The sequence below is a fragment of the Dipteris shenzhenensis genome, chromosome 6 (assembly GCF_047967505.1).
Source record: "Dipteris shenzhenensis isolate YYH24624 ecotype China chromosome 6, Dip_SZ_1.0, whole genome shotgun sequence".
NCBI lineage: Eukaryota > Viridiplantae > Streptophyta > Polypodiopsida > Gleicheniales > Dipteridaceae > Dipteris > Dipteris shenzhenensis.
In genome coordinates, this window is record NC_141601.1 from 30,172,483 (window position 1) to 30,181,013 (window position 8,531).

Consider the following 8,531-nt stretch of genomic DNA (forward strand, 5'->3'; position numbering starts at 1 on the left):
AGCACCCTAGGTTGTGAATACTGGAAATCTGTGTGAGTGCACCACAAATCAAGCTTCACATCTGCGAATTGCTACTTTGAGAGCAAAACTGTGGACAAAGCTTGATGCATTTATAAAGTTGCTTAGACAAGGTCAAACATATGAGCTTTATTATGAGAGATTCATGACAACATTGGGAGAATTCATATCATTGATGGTAGAAGCATGGGGGGAGTCACATATTACACATTACATGGTAATCCTCCTTAAGTTGAAATTTTGTGCTTTAAACTTGAGTCAGTTTATGTTTCTAATACAATGTTTTTCTTTACAGCATATTCTTTACGCATATGCACCATGGTTTGTGGAGCAATGGGGCCCTCTGTCCATTTGGAATACTCAAGGAATGAAGAAATCACACTACATAGCAAAGGCAACATACTTCAAGAATATAAGGCATGGGGGTGGTATTGCACGAAGCAATGCACTACACGAAATGTTCGATTGGTTTTATAGATGTCTAGAGGCCAGGACTCTCAAGCGCGATAAGGTAGAGGTCTCAAGTCTCGCAAAAGCAATTCAACATGTCAGGAAGACAAGGAGATGTGCTGCTTGGAAGTCCTCAATAGGGAGCCAAGGGGTTGCACTTTGGTTGCAACGTAGAGTCAGACAGGGGAAGCGTTGGGTCCTAAGAGAGCCCCAAATGTAAAATGTTTGATGAATAAAGTTAGCACTATTTTGAGTCAATTATAGATTCCAAAATTCACAAATTTGTTTGAAAATTACAGAATTGCATGTGTGACATGGCAGGGTGAAGGGGTGAGTGGGTTGGGAGGGAGGGTGGTGAAGATTAAGTATTACCGAACTGGTGACAAAAGACTGGGGGGGAGGGGGTGCACTCAAAAAACCCTAATTTAAAAGAAAAACCCTAAAGTCCTTTAAAAAAGACTATATAAAGCACTTCAAAACCCTAATATCCCTCATTTCTATGGCACGAGTTAAACAAACTGCTAGACCCACTGGACGTCGTTTAGATGCTACCTGTTGTCCTCCTCACAATGCCATGGCCTCTAAACACACTACAAGCCCCAATGGCCAAGAGGACAATGATCAGCAGGGATCTGAAGGCAGTTCTCATCATCAAGAGTCCAAGCAACGTGAGTCCCCACCATCCGGCTCTCATAGGGGATCCCAGGGATCTCAGCACCATGAGGAATCCCAGCACGATGAAGGATCCAAGCACGATCAGGGGTCCTCTCAGTCCTTCCACACAACTAACCGTGGAAGTAGAGAGGTCTCCCAAGAGGGGCAAAATAGTCCAGTCAATCCTGATCAACTACCCCTCCCTCCTCCATGGGGTCCTAGCCTGAAGCATCTAGACCAACAAGGGGAGCAAGAAAGGCAAAGAGAGAAGATGGAGAGATTACAGGGGCCACAACAAGAGGAAGTATTTGGCAGGCTCGTAGATATAATAAATCTTGGCCCCAATCCTCCAACCAAGCATACCGCATGGAAGAGCACCATGAACCCTCTTTGCCTTGATATTATCAGATATGAGGAGCCTCTAGTATGAGCTGAGCAAGAGCCTCAGCCTGCTATCTCACAGCCTCATGAAAAGGAAAAGCAACCAAGGACAAAGTAGACCCCAAGGTGCGACAAGCCACCTCGAAGGACCCACTAGACATAGGAAGAGGAGTCTGAAGAGGTGGTTGCAAGGGAGGAGAGGCGAAAGAAGTTCAAAGCAGACAAGCGGCCATGGAGCCATGTCCAGAGGCCAGTGTAGGGTCCCCCAAAGATTAAGAGGTGCAAAAAATTAGGCGTGAAGGCACTTCAGGAGATCCACAAGTTCCAAACCACTCTGGACTCTCATTCCCCGTGCACCCTTCCAGTGTGTTGTACATGAAATAGCACAGCATTACAAGAGTGATGTGCATTTCACTTCAAGTGCTATGGGAGCAATTCAGGAGGCAATGGAGCAGATGACAGTAGGTCTTTTTAAAGACCATGAACTTATGTGCTATTCATGCCAAAAGAGTAATAGTGATGGACAAGGACCTTGCACTCGCCAAGCGCATCCGCTCCGATCCCTCCCTTAGGCCCTAGATGTTGTTTAGGTTCATTTGGTGTAACCTGAATCATTTTGTAAACCTTTGCCCTTTGAAGCCAATGAATAAAATATATTTTTATGTTCTATTACTATTCCCATGTTATTATACATGTTACATGATGCTTTCCATCAGTTTATACAAGTTCAATGTAAATTTGAGTGGTCAAATGATGTTTTTTCACCATGGTGTAGAAGGCAAATGTGTTCGGCATCATGCGGGGAACCTAAAATGCTAAAACCCGCTATGGCAGGTATGGGGCTTGTTTGACTTGGCCCCATATGCGCCATAGCAAGTTTTAGCATTTCTGGGCTCCCCGCGCGATGCCGAACTCATTTGTCTTCTGCCGCAGGGTGAGATTCTTACTGGATTGCTCAAAAATGACCATTATAGCACAAATATTAATCTAATAGCATGCTTTTGAATGGAATAGTGAATGAAAATATTCATGCCAACAACAATTAAAGTTACAACCTTTGAACCATGTGCCAATGGATGGTCCGCATATGTCGACCGGTAACTACTCGCACATGGATGTGAAATTGGAAATGATATATTATAGTTTATATGTACTTATTAGGTAATAGGAAGATGAAAACACTTGGATTTCTTCGATTGTGGCTCCCACTCACAAATCAACAACCCGTTGAAAGTCTAGCCGGTCGAAAGTCTAGCCGATTGTGGCTCGCACTCGCACTTGATAACAACCCGTTGAAAGTCTAGCCAGTTGTATAGCTCACAATTAACAGCTTGTATCAACCCACAAATTACACAGTAGAGATTGTTATAGAGTATACTAGTTTGCTTGTAAGAAGAAATTTGTGGCATTCTATACTATGCATTTATATGCAGAGATTAATACTATCTTATCTCATAACAATTAGTTGATCTTATATAGATAAGAAATGTATCTCTAAACTTATGTTAGATACTCGGGGGATTCACTTAGTGTAATATGTCTATATCACATGCGTTTAGGGCTTCTTTTCTAAATCCCTATGTAACCTAATTTTATCATTTCCTTATGCCCCCTCTATAAATTTTCTCAAAATTTAAAAATCCCATAATGTAATTATATTTTTTTCCTAGAGGACTTTTAATTGTCCTTATCTGAGAGATGCATTACTACTTTTGGAGTCATTTTGGAGGCAATATGAGAGATATAGGAGGTATCACACATGTTATTTGAGTCTACACACATGAAGGAGAGTTACTAGAGTGCAACAATAGGCAACATGCAAGTTTCAACCTTGTTGAAAATGCCAAAAGTCTAAGAGAAATAGAGAGTAAACAAGGCAATGCATGTATACCAAAAGTAAGAGAGACAAATAGCAAAGCAGCTAAATCTTGTGTGCCACACACCAACTTCCAAGACTAAAAAGGTATGCAAATTAACTTGAACTATGCAAAGAGCTCTCACAACATTTATAGAAATTCTTCAAAGATTGGAAACCTTTATAAATGATATATATGCTTCAAAATGTCACAAAAACCATATGTCAGGATTAGTCAAATTGACAAAATATTTTATGAGAATACATAACAATTTTCTCTTGCCAAATATAAACATCTAGAGCTTTCATATGTCAAGGAGTGGGAACTCTATGAATTGTATATATTCCAAGCTTATTAATTACTTCTGTGTTTTTGTTGTTACAATAATTTAACAACACCATGGATCTTTGCCACATCCATAGAAGGCCTTGCCACTTTTTTGCTTCCATGAAAATAATAATATTCAATAATGTAGTATTAAAATCTCTATGGCAGAATTCATGCATGATTGTACTATATCCAATGCCAAGACATAATATTCAAGCTCTCTTTGTTGCATCCATGCAAAACTTGGTTTTATCTCATACTAAAACATAGTATTTAGATTTGTGGTGCCACTTCCATGTACAACCTTATTGTAACCGATGCAGAAGCCAATGTCCAAAACCACTTTGTTGCGAGGGGGTGAGAGAGAAGAGTTTAAGGCTAAGTGGGGCAGCAACATAACCAACGCGAGGTGTGCAGGATTCATTCTGGTGATGGAAGTTCCAACAGTGGACACAGCAAGGAAGCCTGCAATAACTAAATCTCTACGTGCGTGGCTGCTACTGTTGGAAAGTTGTTGGAATTGGCCTACCATTGTAGCTTTATAACGAGCCTGACAAAGGATGCCCAAGGTGTAGAAGCAGAAGCAGAAGGAGATGGTGGCAGAGGGGAGGCTGGAGGTATGTGTGTGATGGGGTGCCGATAGCATCAAGCAGAATAGGCCCAAGACAAATAATACAACAACAAAAGCTCCCGCTAGAGCACCATCCAGTAACTATGAGCTTTTTCAAAAATCTAGTTTATGGAAAGAAACCCACGAGGAATCGAAGGCAACTGTAGGCGAGGAGGGAGGGCGAAGATAGTTTGGGGGAGAAGGTGCAGCAGCAGCAGCAGCAGAGGGGGGTGGCAGAAAGATGAAGGAGGGGTGGTGCAGCAGTAGCAATAGAGGGGGGTGGCGGAAAGATGGAGGAGGAGTGGTGCAGCACCAATAGCAGAGGGGGGGTGGCAAAAAGATGGAGTGGTGGAGTGAGGGGAGATGGAGGAGGAGTGGTGGAGTGAGGGGGGGTGGCAGAAAGACGGAGGAGGAGTGTGTAAAAGATGGAGATGAGCCACAAAATCTAGCTGGACAAATACGGCTGTCTACAGAGGAGTGTGGGGCCCCAAAGCTTGACTAGAAGCCTATCATTAATCCTCCATTAATCAAAGAAGGAGGCCCATAATGATAGCCCTCCAAGATTTGTTTTGTTCATCCACTTCTTTCTAATCGTAGGAATTGGCTATGCTAGTAGAGTCGATGATAAGGTTGCTGTGATATTAATGATTGAGCCACTCAAGTAAGCACACGTATCACAAGAAGGTCATATGGTCTAACTATTTCAAGAGACTAGGATTGTTTTAATGTAATTTTTTTTACAAAAGGACCTCTAATAAAATTATATAACATTATATAAATAGATGGCAAAAGAATTTAAAATATATATAAGAACCCAAAAACGCCCAAGACAAGCTTATTTCACTAATCTTCAACAACAAATAATAATAATAAATATTCATTACAAGCTTAACTAAAAGAAATCAAACCTATGCACTTGGATAAAATACAAGAAAGAATAAAACAACTAGAAAGGCCACCTAATACGAAATCAAATCTAAGATCACAAGACCCGAGATATCCCTAAAGCCTAACCTGCTCAAGACCCACTCTAACTCTAATGAACCAAGACTTTAAAATTAGCTACAAGATTAACTAAAAGAAATGAAATGAAATCTGCATGTCTATATGCACTTAGATAAATATATAAAATAAAATTAGCTTATATAAATATATAATTTATATCTAAAGCCAGCTAGGAAGATAACCCTTAGTGTAGACCTCATGTAGACCAACTAAATGCAAGGTCAAGGACCACACGATAAGAAATTGAGAAGCTAATAGACTCTAACACGAAGGGATCTTACTACCAGTTGATATCAAAATTTGTGTGTGTGTGTGTGTGTGTGAAAATTAATATATAATTATCTATAACTATGATGAAGTGAACTCAAAGAGAAAGATACTACTTCTAGATTAAAGTCTAAATTATATAATACAGATCTATAAGTAAATATATACAAACAATTAGAAAGGTTGAATGTCACTTTTACCTAATTAATTAAATGTCATGACATTTATAACTGAGATAAGGAACCTAGAGGAAACCTAAAACACTTTATTTTTATAACTGAGATATTTATTATTAATTGGTAATACATGCCAACCATATTACAGCCATATATTAAAAATCCATTAAATGCAATAACGTATAGGAGCATATAACCTTTGGGACCCTTCTATGAAAGCAACTTTGCTAAACCACCTACTAATTAGTCATCATAAGTATCTATCTAGTCACTCTAGTCATCATGGATGAAACAATAACACTTTAATAAGAAAATCACAAATTACCGACTTAAATTTATTCCAAATTAGGAAAAATATGAGCATCAATTCTTTGATCACCGGATAAATTTAAACAGGGCATAGATTTAAAAACCAATAATCCATAGCTAGCAAACCTAGACATATGCTCCCATCATATAAAAAATGTGAAAGATTATAAAGATTACATATCAACACAATAATCCAAGGTAGGGATTTCAACCGTCATAGGACATAAACCACTCAAGCTTCTGAAACTTTTGTAATTTTCACTACCCTTCTATATTTTAACATTTAGGCCTTAATTTACTTCCTTGTGTATATATATATCTGTAAGTAATGAAATTAATAAAGACCCATCTGTTGAACTCACGTGATAGGGTTACATATGATGAGTGACTCCCTGGAGGTTAGATATGTCTAACCTAGGTAGCATCCTTCACTTTGTAGATTCAAACAAAGGGTCTTGATAAGTGCACATGTAGGTATTGCTGGCTACTACACCAATGTGTGTGCAACATTCGCATACAGATCATGATGTTGCAAATGATCATAGTGCAGATCGATGCTTACTCAAGAAAGAGTGGGACATGGAAAAAGGCAACTTGCCATCCACGCCTATTTTTATAGGCAGATTACCACATCTATAACCATCCATTTAGGTTGGAAGGGGAAAAGATGATTGGATGGTTGCTCTCTCTTTGTCCCCCACAATGCCCTTAATCCATTTCCTCTAACACAATCTCCTCTCCTTCTACCCTCATCAACTCTCCAATGATTATACCCCTCTAAAAACAAACTCCACCCCTTACCTCTCAACCCCCAACACCAACTATTACCCCTATCCCTACTACTCTCTCACTTGCACCTCTAATCTCTCACCATCACATCTCATTTCCTCTTCACCTACAACAACTCCATCCACCACACCATCCCAACTACCATCTCATTCTAGTGCGCTCTCTAAAAGGCCTAGCCTTCCCCCTCTCTCACCTATAAAGCGCCCTCACTCAACCACACTCCCATTTCTTTCTACTTCTCCCACATCCCCCCCTCTATTATCTACTTCTTACACACCTCCTCCTCTTGTGCAGTCCTCCCCTCCAGAAAGATTCCACCCCCCAAGTCTGCATAACCTATCACATGCACCTCTAATCTCTCACCATCACATCTCATTTCCTCTTCTACGTTAGCATTACCAAGGTGGATAACTCCACCTTCAATCTAGTGGACACATTGAATTGTTTTGCCCCTACTTCTTCTTCAGTTCTATGCTTGGCATCTTTACCCATGCCATCCCCATAGGTTCCGCCCACATTTCCTCTCTATTTTCCTCCAAGACACCATGGTTGTGTCATGCACCTCACCCACAACACCATCTGCCATCCCGCATCTCTTGATCTAGTGCTAGTACCTCTATTGCAGGCCTCATCTTCATTCTCTCTCGTAGCTCGATGGGTAGAAGTGGATCTGCCTAATACTTGTATCACATACCTCAACCATCGCCTTCACACACAAAATGAGGTCATTAAGGATGGAATTGGGCGCAACACCTTGTAGCGGGTGTCACCTCTTTGGTACCCACCAAACCTTCTACATGGCTTGAAACTCAAAAAGTAAAAGATCTGTAGGCTTTTGCTCCTCCTCCAACATTTTGCCCTTGAATAAGATTGTCTTACTGACCAAAGACATTCTTTCTTTCTTGCTCACACTCGTCTCCTTGATACTGTGAAGTTTCTTCCTACAGACTTCTTCTTTGATGAACTTTTTAGGTTCTCAACTACAACAAGAATCCACATACGCTTTTTAGAAAGTATGTTTTTTAAAATAAAAATATGTACTTTTCGATTACAAATCACAGTCTAATGCATTAAATGCAAAAAATGCGGTTCTTTACATCGGTTGTCGATCAACAGCATACCGTGTGGTTTATACTCTTACCGAAAGGTATCACACAATTACCAATGCAAGAATCTTCCATAATCCGAATGGTTGGAAGTACGACCGTATCAACGTAGTGGTCTCCAACGATGCAGCGGTATGGGATTGCACCGATGCCGCACATGGATGGTGGCCCATCAAGAATTATCGCCACCCCACTATGAGAGAGAATGCATACCACATTCATTGCATGATCAAATATGATACGCCTCATAGCGGGGTTGTGCCATTTTACTTTGCAAAGATGTTATATGAAAAGTTCATGCTGGATGCGCTTGCAGACTTCATTGACAAACCTAAGACACGTGACAAAAGGCTAGCACAACCACGGATAGTCGGTGCCACCGCTATCCCTATCGTTGCAACACCATGTGCTAATGTGGGAAGGCCGACTTTAGGTAAGTGAAGTACATGCCTTTTTGTTACATGCCAATTGTTATGGTTATTATATCCTACATAGTGTACTCATTAGCCATGCATTTGTGTAATTTATGTAATGAGCTCTAAATTATTTATGAACGTGCGTGAAGTTGCGGGAGATGAAGGTG